Source organism: Sander vitreus, chromosome 20 (genome assembly GCF_031162955.1).
Source record: "Sander vitreus isolate 19-12246 chromosome 20, sanVit1, whole genome shotgun sequence".
In the NCBI taxonomy this organism is placed as follows: Eukaryota; Metazoa; Chordata; class Actinopteri; order Perciformes; family Percidae; genus Sander; species Sander vitreus.
This window is the reverse complement of record NC_135874.1, coordinates 20609050-20622202: the sequence shown is the minus strand read 5'-3', so window position 1 is coordinate 20622202 and position 13153 is coordinate 20609050.

Genomic DNA, 13153 nt, shown 5'->3' with positions numbered 1-13153 from the left:
GAGTGGAAAAAGATGCCAGAGGAATCCAGAGCTGCTGAAAGAGAAAAAGCTAAGAAAAGGAGGGGAAAGAAAAGTCAGACAGTATCTAACTGGCTTCACTTGCTTCCACTGTGTGCTGCCAGATGAGGATTTTCCAGATGTTAGAAGTAGGGGAAGAATAGGGAGGGGATGTGGAGGGGGGAAAAAACTAAAATCCTGATTTTTTATTTTTTTTTGTACTTCTCTTTTTATTTGTCTTCCTGTGAATGGTCAGAGCATGAGCTAAGTGGCTGCAAACACTTCAACAAGGTGAGGGCCTCTGAGTGCTTTGATAGCCTCTATTAGCCTCACAGCGCTCGCAGAAACAATAGATGTAGGGGAAAAAACTGTTGAGCTTGATGGCTTGCTATAAACCCACTGAAATGCTTTCTTTCCCTCCACCATCTCCCTTCTTTTTATTTCTTCCTCCCACATCACTGATCGTTTTCTTTTCAGGACGCATGAGAAATGATGTTTTTATGTGTGTGACATGTGATTCCTTAGTACTAAAAGCCTGGCTCTCATTTTTCTGTGTGTGTGTGTGTGTGTGTGTGTGTGTGTGTGTGTGTGTTTGCGTGTGTGTGTGTGTGCATACGCGTGCATGAGGCGTGCATGAGTGTGTGTGTGTGTGTGTGTGTGTGTGTGTGTGTGTGTGTGTGTGTGCGCGTGTGTGTGTGCGCGCGCGCGTCTGTGTGCGCATCTGTGTGTGCGTCTGCGCGTGCGTGTGTGTGGAGGCAGAGGAGCAAGACTAAGAAGTCCCAGCTGTCTCTTTCCCAGCTGCCACTGCTTGACTCCTGATGAGAAAAGTGGACACAGTGAAAGAATAGATGGCTTGTGTGTTTCGTTGTATCTTCACCTTTGTTTGTTGAGTCTTGCTTGTATGTCTGTGCACTTTACAGTGATGGGTTTGTGTAACGGGACTTTCTTGAATCCCCTCAACGGGACAGGCCAAGTTAAGGGTCTGCAAGCATTTATAGAGTTGTTATAATAAAAAAGAGTGGGTCACACCAAAAATTCAACAGCAGCTCTGGGATTTTCCAGCCCTCCACTCAGCCTGTGCCAAGACACTGTTTGGACAGAGAAGGCTGGAGATATTGAATGCCTTGTCTAGTGTTACACAGGGGAATAGCCTAATCCAGGCTGGGCCCATTCTTTCCCACATGAATGGTGTGCGTTTGTCTGTACTTGTGCTTGTTTGTGTGGATATATATGTGTGTTTGTGTGTGTGTGTGTGTGTGTGTGTGTGTGTGTGTGTGTGTGTGTGTGTGTGTGTGTGTGTGTGTGTGTGTGTGTGTCAGTCGAGAGGGGCCAGTATGAGCATCAAGAAACAGACAACATCCTCCTGCTGTGCAGAGAAGGCCTGAAGAACAATAAAGCCTGGCGAGTGAAGGAAGCACTCTGGCTGAAGGCCCGCAACTGGACAACGCTTAGCTTGTTTTGGGCCCTGAAGCAAATAGCTGAGTTTCTCTCAGTTTCATAAGCTCACACTCACACAAACAAACAAACACACACACACATGAAGATGGAAACATACATAAATCAATATGATTTACTTATAACAAAAGGATTGCAAGAGGACAAAACAAATTCAAACTGTAATCAATCTGAAAGATGTTAATGGATACAGAGACAGATTTGTAAGCGCAGTAAAGGTTTTGAGCTCCACTGTCACTCCACTCATTATATGTATCTCCTTATGTATAAACAGGAACATAAATGAAACGAACATGCCTAAATACAGTAAAACATAAATAGCTGCCTGAACATAGCAGGCTCTAACAGGATGACTCTTCACTTCCAAGTTTATCATACCCATGAGTATTTTTATAAAAAATTGGTAAAAACAAAAGATGAAGCGTTTTCAAGCACTTTCTTAACTTAACTTACGTTTGCACATGTTTGTTATGTTAATAAAAAACACACAGGTGTGCACTTGCACCAGGTCATGTGTATAGCAGTACTGTATATTCCTCGAGGCTGCTAGTGACGATTACACGGCACAGGATGAATCATATACTGTACCTGTGCTTGGCAGGAGGTTAAAGGAGTTCAAGTTTATCTTAAAATACTACTCACATACCCTATGAACGAGTTGTTGGTCAGAGCATTCATACCTCCTGTCCATATCGTCCAAAAATCTACTCTAAAGGCAACTGAAGTAAAGTGACAAAATCCTTTGTTGTGTTGTCATGGACAGTTTTTCCTTTCAGAGGTGATGTGGTAGAATAGTTGCTCAAAGAGGAAATGTGTACCTTTGATGAAAACTCAGACTGCTGAGGCCTCATTTTAGCTTAAGCTGAATTTCAGAATGCATTTTTGATTAAGAGGACTTTTTTTCTCATTTTTACGACATGCATATAATATGACTATTGTTGACATACTATACTATAAATTGTATCGACATTCTTGACTTTTTTCGATATACTATAATATGACTTTTTTATCGCTTTTCTTGACATACTATACTATGACTTTCTTTATCCCTTTTTTCGACATTCTATACTATGACTTTTTAATGACTTTTTTTTATACTACACTATGACTTTTTCTATTACATACTATACAATTACTTTTTATCACTTCTCTTGACATACTATACTGTGACTTTTTTCGACATACTGTACTATACTATGACTTTTTTTATATTTTTTTCGACATGCTATAATATGACTATTGTTGACATACTATACTAGAAAATTGTATCGACATTCTTTACTATGACTTTTTTCGAAATACTATACTATGACTTTTTTTATCACTTTTTTTCGACATCCTATACTATTACTTTTTTTTACTTTTTTCGACATACTATATTATTACTTTTTTCAACATACTATACTATGACTTTTTATGCCTTTTTTTGACATACTATTCTATGACTTTTTATGACTTTCTTATTACATACTATACTATGACTTTTTATTACATACTATACAATTACTTTTTTATCACTTTTCTTGACATACTATACTATGACTTTTATCAACATACTATACTATGACTTTTTTATGACTTTTTTCAACATACTATACTATGACCTTTTTTCATAATTTTTTCGACATACTGTACTATGACTTCTTTTTTTTTAAACTTTTTTTTCGATACACTGTACTATGACTTTTTTATGACTTTTTTCAACATACTACATTATGACTTTTTAATCACTTTTTTACACATACTCTACTATGACTTTTAATTGACATTTTTGGACATACTATTCTGACTTGTTTCGACTTACTATACTATGACTTTTGTATGACTTTTTTCGAAGAAACTATACAATGACTTCTTTCGACATTATACACTTTGACTTTAAATTACTTTTTTTAAAATACTACACTATGACTTTCAATGACTTTTTTAAACATACTATACTATGACTTTTTATTATTTTTTCAACATACTATACTATGACGTTTTTATGACTTTTTGCAACATACTATACTATGACTTTTTAGATTTTCTCGACAGACTATACTATGACTTTTTGCAGCGTACTATACTGTGACTTTTTTTGATATATAATAATATGACATTTTATAACTTTTTTCAACAACTATACTTTGACTTTTTATTGATGTTTTGGACATACTATGTACGATATTTTTTTTAAAACTTTTTTGGACATACTATACTGACTTTTTTTGACATACTATACCATGACTTTTCTGTGACGTTTTTTGACATACTATATACAATATTTGTTTTGACTTTTTTCGACATACTATACTATGACTTATTATGACTTTTTTCAACATACTGTACTAAGACCTTCATGACTTTTAGTCCAATCCTTTAAAGGGGAATTGGCTGAAATGGTAGAGTGCTTGCTGCGCAAAAGAAGGGAGCAAATCTTTCCACCCCCCTCACCCCCCACCTCCCAAGTGAAAAATACGAGAAAATGTAGAATAATGAAATAACAGATATATTTTTGCCTGCAACAATATTCAAGTGATATCCCTGTGCGTTATGGATGATTTTGAGTTATATGTTCGTCGAGTCACCCGCTGTGTCTGGATTCGAACCTACAATCTGCCAGACAAGTAAAGCGTCCCCAAATCCCCAAGCTATGACGCCCCCCTAGCGATCAGAAATCTCATTTTTGTCTGTATTATTAAGAACATTGCTTAATGCCCCCAATGACTAGTACTGTTTATATTAATATATCTATCTATAATAATAAAGTGTGCCATAGCAATTTCATGTAATTGTATTGATTAATACTTATTATTTTTGTGTATTATTAAGAGCATTGATTTAGCTTTAAGATATATGCTCCCCAATGACTAGTAATGTTTATATTTATCTATAATAATAAAGTGTGCCATAGCAATTTCATGTCATTGTATTGATTAATACTTATTATGTTGTGTTTATTATGAAGAACACTGCTTTGGCTTTAAGATATATGCCCCCCAATGACTTGTGATGTTTATTTCTGTTTCTGTTAATATAATGATAATAACAATAAAATGTGCCTTCAAAGACTGTGGGACAATATGGAGCTTTTTTAATGATGCACAGGCTGAGTCTTAAATGTTGGTATGATCAGATTCAATGTATCTGAACACAAGATTGTAAAATAAACAAATATTAAAATGAACACACACACACTATTCAGGAAAACACAAGCTTTAAAAAATAAACAAGCATTGAAAATGTACACTCACTCTCACACACGCACGCACACACACACACACACACACACACACACACACACTGAGGATTAACTGCTGATATAAATGACAGAGTAGTACAGAGGGAGTGTGTGTCTGCAGAATGCATCTTTAAACCTCTGACTTTAACATATTCATTTTTGACCAGAAACCTAACTTATTGTGTTTCATTTTCCACAGCAGCATGGTTTTAAAATGAATGTTTAGCCCTCTGGAAGGGATTTTTTTTGTACTTTCTATGTCTGGTCTGATTCATTATTATTGATCTGATAGTTCCTGATTTAAATCAACAGTCTGTATTTTATGTAGACAAAGTTCCTATTCAGCTGCTTGTATTAAACATTTCACATCATTTGTGTCTCAGTATTAAACTTGAACTGGTAAATCAAGTCAACAGCTTTCAACTGTATCATACGGTTACGGTATCTTCATCAGATGGAGATGGAGTTACCGCACATAAATGATGAAATAATATTGAAAGTTCTATAAAATACCATGGCAAACAAATAAAAACCATGTGTTAACAAACGGTAAGCTTACAATCTTAAGCTCCACAAGTCAACACAATCAGTCTGAAAACTCTTTGCTTTAAAGAGGAAACATGTTCAGTATAAAATCAAACAATGACCTGCATGTAAACATACAAAGGTCCCAGAGCCTACTCAGTAAGTAAATACTAGATGTAAACATTATGTACACTACAAAGTACTCATATTTACAGTCATACATCAATGACAGTGTCTATACATTCAAGGAGTCTCTTAAACTCAGCAGTTTTCCCTATGAAGTTTGGTCCTGAGAGTTTTATGTAAACTCAGTTTGTATTTTCTGCTGAAGTTTTTTTTTCAAAGATTATTTTTTGGGCATTTTTAGGCCTTTATTGACAGGACAGCTGAATGAAAGTGGACAGAGAGGCGGGAATGACATGCAGCAAAGGGCTGCAGGCCGGAGTCGAACCCGGGACCGGCACGTCGAGGACTCTACCAACTGAGCTATCCCGGCGCCACTGCTGAAGGTTTAAGAACACATCATTTTTAACTCAACATCTCACAGACGCTGTCATCAGTTACGGTGAATAGTGAACCGGCAGCTGAGTCTGTAAAACAGTTTCCAAACATTCGTTCAGCTGCTGCAGAAACACAAAGTCACAGAAACACTCCTCCACACATGTTGACCTTTGACCTCGTAACTACTGGACAAACACAAAAATGAAATGTACAGTTTGATGTCTGTGGACGGTCAGATATGTCATTTTTCATTTTTCATTTCATTTAAGGTTTAAGTCTGAGGTCAAAGGACACGCAAGCACACAATATACAATATATACATATATACAAGCAAAACACAGTTAAAAACGTATTTTGCTGCTCTCTGTTCTGCCAACCACTCTTCAAGAGATTTGCCATTTGAGTCACGTGAGCAGAAGGTGGCACTGCCATGATGACTATGCCCAGACTCCTTTGTTTTGGGCTGCCCACAATGGCTACAGGTATTGTAGGTGACCCCTCTCACATATTTCCTCTTGTGGACTCCACTCTCCTCCTCAAGGGCCCGCTGGCGCCTGTTCCTCTGCGTGTAGCGGGACACAGGAGTAGCAGGTGCAGGAACAAGTGGAGCTGGGCCTGCACTGGACGTTGAGGCACCAGAAACTGCCTGTATGCATGACACAGTCTTGTCTGGGTTGAGGATGAAGGTCTCTACCCTAAGCAACATCCCAGGAGCTGACATGGGCTGTGCAATGTCTGGTGCGGTGGGTACAGGTGCGATGTGGTGCTTCCTGGTGGCAGCAGCTGGCCATTGGCCTGGTTGCAGAACAAGAGCCTGCCCTTCCAGATTTGGAGGGAGTACAAATTCATGCTGTGGGCCTGATGCTGAAGGAAGGAGCTGCAGTCGTTCCTTCGGTGCTGGAGCTGGTCAGGTGCCACAGGAATCGGGTCGGTTGGAGCCATTCCCTGAGAAAGGACACTCAACTCCTGGCTCTTTTGCCGCCGTTGAAACCTGAGAGAAGATCATTTGTGTAACATATGTATTCATTAGAGAACTATTCAGTCAATTTGAGGTAAATTATGTGCCTGACCAACCATTGAATGAGTGTCCGCTGATTAAGCTCATAGAGCTGGATCATTGTCTCCGCCATAACCCTTGGACTGTTGAGCACTAAATCCCGGATGTGGTGGTAGCCTTTGAGAATTATAGACCATTTGGGGGTGGAACCAGCCTTCTTGGTGATTGTCTTGTGTAATGTGCACAGCGAGAGGTAGCGAGAGGTAGCAGGATCGATACCTGCATTCTCCAGGACTTTAGAATCTTCTCTGATTTTTGACTTGTGACACCAATTAATCTAAATCCTGCAACTGTGCGTTGGTTTCTAGTTGCTAGACAACCACATGTTGGGCGTGGTTTACGTCAACAATAGATTGTTGTTCAGAGATATTTAATACAATGTCGAAACTATTCTATAAAATGTTTCCACATACAATACTATGACTTCTTTCGACATACTAAACTACGACTTTTTTGACATACTATACTATGACTTTTATATGACTTTTTTCAACATACTATACTATAACTTTTTATGACTATATTTCGACATACTATACTATGTCTTTTTTAAGACTTTTTTCGACATACTATACTATGACTTTTTATTGACTTTTTTACACATACTATACTATGACTTTTTTCGACACACTATACTATGACTTTTTATTGTTTAGTCAACATACTATACTATGACGTTTTTTTAGACTTTTTTCGACATACCATACTATGATTTTTATTGCCTTTACACATACTATACTAAAACTACTTTTGACATACTATACTGTGACTTTCTTCGACATACTATGCTACGTCTTTTTTATGACTTTTTTCAACATACTTTACTATGACTTTTTATCACTTTTTTGACGTACTATATTATGACTTTTTATGACTTTATTTCGACACACTATCCTATAACCTTTTTTGACATACAATACTATGACTTTTTCATCACATTTTTTAAGACTTTTTCCCGACATACTATATTACTATGCGTTTTTTCAAAACTTTTTTCGACACACTATTCTATGAATTTTATAGACTTTTTTTACACATACTATACTATGACTTTTTATCATTTTCTTTCAACATTAGACACTAAGACTTTTTTATGACTTTTTTCGACATACTATACTGTGACTTTATTATGACTATTTCAACATAGTATACTATGACTTTTTTTGTCATGCTATACTATGATTTTCGTGCCTTTTTGCATTGTACTATACTATGCCCTTCTTTGACATTTTTCAACATAGTATAGTATGTCTTTTTTCAGTATACTATACTATGACTTTTGTTGACTTCTTTTTACACGTACAAATACTATGACCTCTTTCAACATACTAAACTACGACTTTTTTGACATACTATACTCTGACTTTTATATGACTTTTTTCAACATACTTTTTATGACTTTTGCAACATACTATACTATGACTTTTTTATGGCTTTTTTCAACATACTATACTATAACTTTTTATGACTATATTTTGACATACTTTACTATGTCTTTTTTAAGACTTTTTTCGACATACTATACTATGACTTTTTATTGACTTTTTTACACATACTATACTATGACTTTTTTCAACACACTATACTATGACTTTTTATGACTTTTTTTGACATACTATACTATGACTTTTTATTGTTTAGTCAACATACTATACTATGACTTTTTATTGTTTAGTCAACATACTATACTATGAATTTCTTTAGACTTTTTTTGACATACCATACTATGATTTCTATTGCCTTTTTTTACACATACTATACTAAAACGACTTTCGACATACTATACTGTGACTTTCTTCGACATACTATGCTACGTCTTTTTTATGACTTTTTTCAACATACTTTACTATGACTTTTTCGACATACTATATTATGACTTTTTATGACTATATTTCAACATACTTTACTATGACTTTTTCAAGACTTTTTTCGACACACTATCCTATAACTTTTTTTCGACATACAATACTATGACTTTTTTCATCACATTTTTAAAGACTTTTTTCCGACGTACTATATTATGACTTTATTTCGACATATTTTACTATGCGCTTTTTTCAAAACTTTTTTTCGACAGACTATTCTATGAATTTTATAGACATTTTTAACACATACTATACTATGACTTTTTATCATTTTTTTCAACATTAGACACTAAGACTTTTTTATGACTTTTTTTCGACATACTATACTGTGACTTTATTATGACTATTTCAACATAGTATACTATGACTTTTTTTGTCTGTTATACTACTATTTTCTATGACTTTTGCATTGTACTATACTATGCTCTTTCTTTGACATTTTTCAACATAGTATACTATGACTTTTTAAGACTTTTTTCTACCTACTATACTATGACTTTTGTTGACTTTTTTATTTTTGTACATGCTAAACTATGACTTTTTTCATGACATTCTGCATTGTGACTATGACTATATCGACATACTATACTTTGACATCTTTCAACATAGTATACTATGACTTTTTTAATGACTTTTTTCAACATACTATACTATGACTTTTTCTTTTGTTGACTTTTTTTACACATACTATACTATGACTTTTTTTCCGACATACTATATTATGACTTTTTATGACTATATTTCGACATACTATACTGTGACTTTCTTTGACATACTATGCTACGTCTTTTTTATGACTTTTTTCAACATACTTTACTATGACTTTTTTCGACATACTATATTATGACTTTTTTATGACTATATTTCGACATACTTTACTATGACTTTTTTCAAGACTTTTTTCGACACACTATTCTATGAATTTTATAGACTTTTTTACACATACTATAATATGACTTTTTTTACACATACTATACTATGACTTTTTATCATTTTATTTCGACATTATACACTAAGACTTTTTCATGACTTTTTTTTGACATATACACTATGACTTTTTTATGACTTTTTTCAACATACTGTATTATGACTTTTTAATCACATTTTTCAACATTAAAAACTTTTTTTGACATACTATACTATGACATTTTTTTTCACATTTTTCCGACATTATATACTATAACTTTTTATGACTTTTTCGACATACTATCCTATAACCTTTTTTCAACATACAATACTATGTTTTTTCATCACATTTTTCGACATACTATACTGTGACTTTATTATGACTATTTCAACATACTCTACTATGACTTTTTTATGACATGCTATACTATGACTTTTATGACTTTTTGCAATGTACTATACTATGCCTACATTTTTTCTACATAGTATACTGTGTTTTTTCAATATACTATACTATGTTTTTGTTGACTTTTTTTTACACATACAATACTATGACTTCTTTCAACATACTAAACTACGACTTTTTTTGACATACTATACTATGACTTTTTATTGACTTTTTTTACACATACTATACTATGACTTTTTTCGACTACACTATGCTATGACTTTTTATGACTTTTTTTTGACATACTATACCATGAATTTCTTTAGACTTTTTTCGACATACCATACTATGATTTTTTTTTACACATACTATACTAAAACTACTTTCGACATACTATACTGTGACTTTCTTCGACATACTATGCTACGTCTTTTTTATGACTTTTTTTCAACATACTTTACTATGACTTTTTCAACATACTATATATGACTTTTTATTACTTTATTTCGACATTCTTTACTATGTCTTTTCAAGACTTTTTTCGACACACTATCCTATAACTTTTTTTCGACATACAATACTATGACTTTTTCATCACATTTTTTAAAGACTTTTTCCGACGACTATATTATGACTTTATTTCGACATATTTTACTATGCGTTTTTTTTCAAAACTTTTTTCGACAGACTATTCTATGAATTTTATAGACATTTTTTACACATACTATACTATGACTTTTTATCATTTTTTTTCAACATTAGACACTAAGACTTTTTTATGACTTTTTTTCGACATACTATACTGTGACTTTATTATGACTATTTCAACATAGTATACTATGACTTTTTGTTATGCTATACTATGATTTTCATGACTTTTTGCATTGTACTATACTATGCCCTTCTTTGACATTTTTCAACATAGTATACTATGACTTTTTTAAGACTTTTTTTCTACCTACTATACTATGACTTTTGTTGACTTTTTTTTACATATACTAAACTATGACTTTTTTCCCGACATACTATATTATGACTTTTTTATGACTATATTTCGACATACTATACTGTGACTTTCTTCGACATACTATGCTACGTCTTTTTTATGACTTTTTTCAACATACTTTACTATGACTTTTTCGACATACTATATTATGACTTTTTATGACTATATTTCAACATACTTTACTATGACTTTTTCAAGACTTTTTTCGACACACTATTCTATGAATTTTATAGACTTTTTTACACATACTATAATATGACTTTTTTTACACATACTATACTATGACTTTTTATCATTTTATTTCGACATTATACACTGACTTTTTCATGACTTTTTTTTTACATATACACTATGACTTTTTTATGACTTTTTTCAACATACTGTATTATGACTTTCATCACATTTTTCAACATTAAAAACTTTAACTTTTTTATGACTTTTTGACATACTATCCTATAACCTTTTTCGACATACTATGACTTTTCCATCACATTTTTTAAGACTTTTTTTTCACAGTTTTTGACAATATATACTATAACTTTTTTGACATACTATCCTATAACCTTTTTCAACATACAATACTATGATTTTTTCATCACATTTTTCGACATACTATACCATGACTTTTTATAACATTTTTATTTTAACACACTATACTTAGACATTTTATGTTTTATGACACACTACTTTTTAAAACTTTTTTATGACATACTATATACTATGACCTTTTATGAACTTTTATGACATTCTAGATTATTACTTTTTGACTGTTTGTGTGTGTGTGTGTGTGTGTGTGTGTGTGTGTGTGTGTGTGTGTGTGTGTGTGTGTGTGTGTGTGTGTGTGTGTGTGTGTGTGTGTGTGTGTGTGTGTGTGTGTGTGTGTGTGTGTGTGTGTATGTGTGCAGAGCTGCACATCTAATTCAAAATGTACCTAAAGCCCCAACCTTTACCGTGTGAAAGGGTTTAACACTGTGTACAGAGTACAAAGTGGATGTTTACTCATATTAACACCAGTGTAGTTGCTTTAGGGTAAATTACACACACACACACACACACACACACACACACACACACACACACACACACAGTCCTTTTATGTGCATGTACTGCATTTGCACACATATACACAGAAACACATTCATGGAGACACAATTTCACACACAAATACAAACCCAACATTCAGTGAGTGTGTGTCTTTCAATGGGACTATTCTTGGAGTCATGACAGTTAAGACTCTAGGCCTCTTTATAACACCTTGTGTGGTTGTTTTTTTCTGTTAACCTCTAAAAAGTGTTGGTGTGTGAGGTCTCCCTCTCTTTCTGTCTGTGTCTATCTCTACGCCCCAACTTCCCATTCATTCCCTCTGCTTGGTTTTCCTCCAAATGGTCCTGGTTCTTTTTAGAGAGTGTTGCCAGCTTGCCACAGGTTACACAGAAATAACAGCCAGGCTCTCCAAGTTAAACAGCAACCTTGTCATAGCATTTGAAAGCCCCTCTGCTTCCTCTGGGCCGCCCACTGCTCAAAGAATGTCTCTTCAGTTCTCTGAGAAATGGCGCAGTCTGCACACACAACCAAACAAACCTGCTCACATGTAGAAATTAACATATAGATGTCATTTTCACACACAAACACACACGTGAAAGGTGTAACTCCTATGCGCACAAAGGAGACACACACTGGCAAACTCTCGCTGTGGTCATTGCAGTGACAGTCCTGAGTACACTGCGCCTATTGTTCAGAGGTTTTGTCAGTTCCAAAGGGAGCAGTGAAGTGTTTGCTCAAAGAGAGGATGATGGGAAGGGTGGATATCCATTTCTACACACCAGTGAAACTACACTCACTCTCCTAACTGCTGCCACATGGTGAGCTCTCTTAATGGCATACAGTAAAGCACAACCTACCCTTCCACACCACACATACATGTATGGACATCATCACATAACATTTTCATAGGGAGAAGTTTTCCTCCTGGCATGTCACTCCTGCAGAAGCTCAAGGTTTCCACAGGTTTTAAATGTTAAGGAAGGATAAAACTCTAAGCCATTAAACATTGTAGACTGAGTCAAGTGGTAAACTCGCCATGGAGTAAAGAAAAGTAAAACTTGTATTATATTAATATATATTACCTATTTTCCATCCAAATGTTATATTTTACAGGTAAAAAGTCAATTTGACTAGTTTGAAATGGTTTGTCCTTTGGGGAACATGAATGTGGTCAGTAAATTAAATA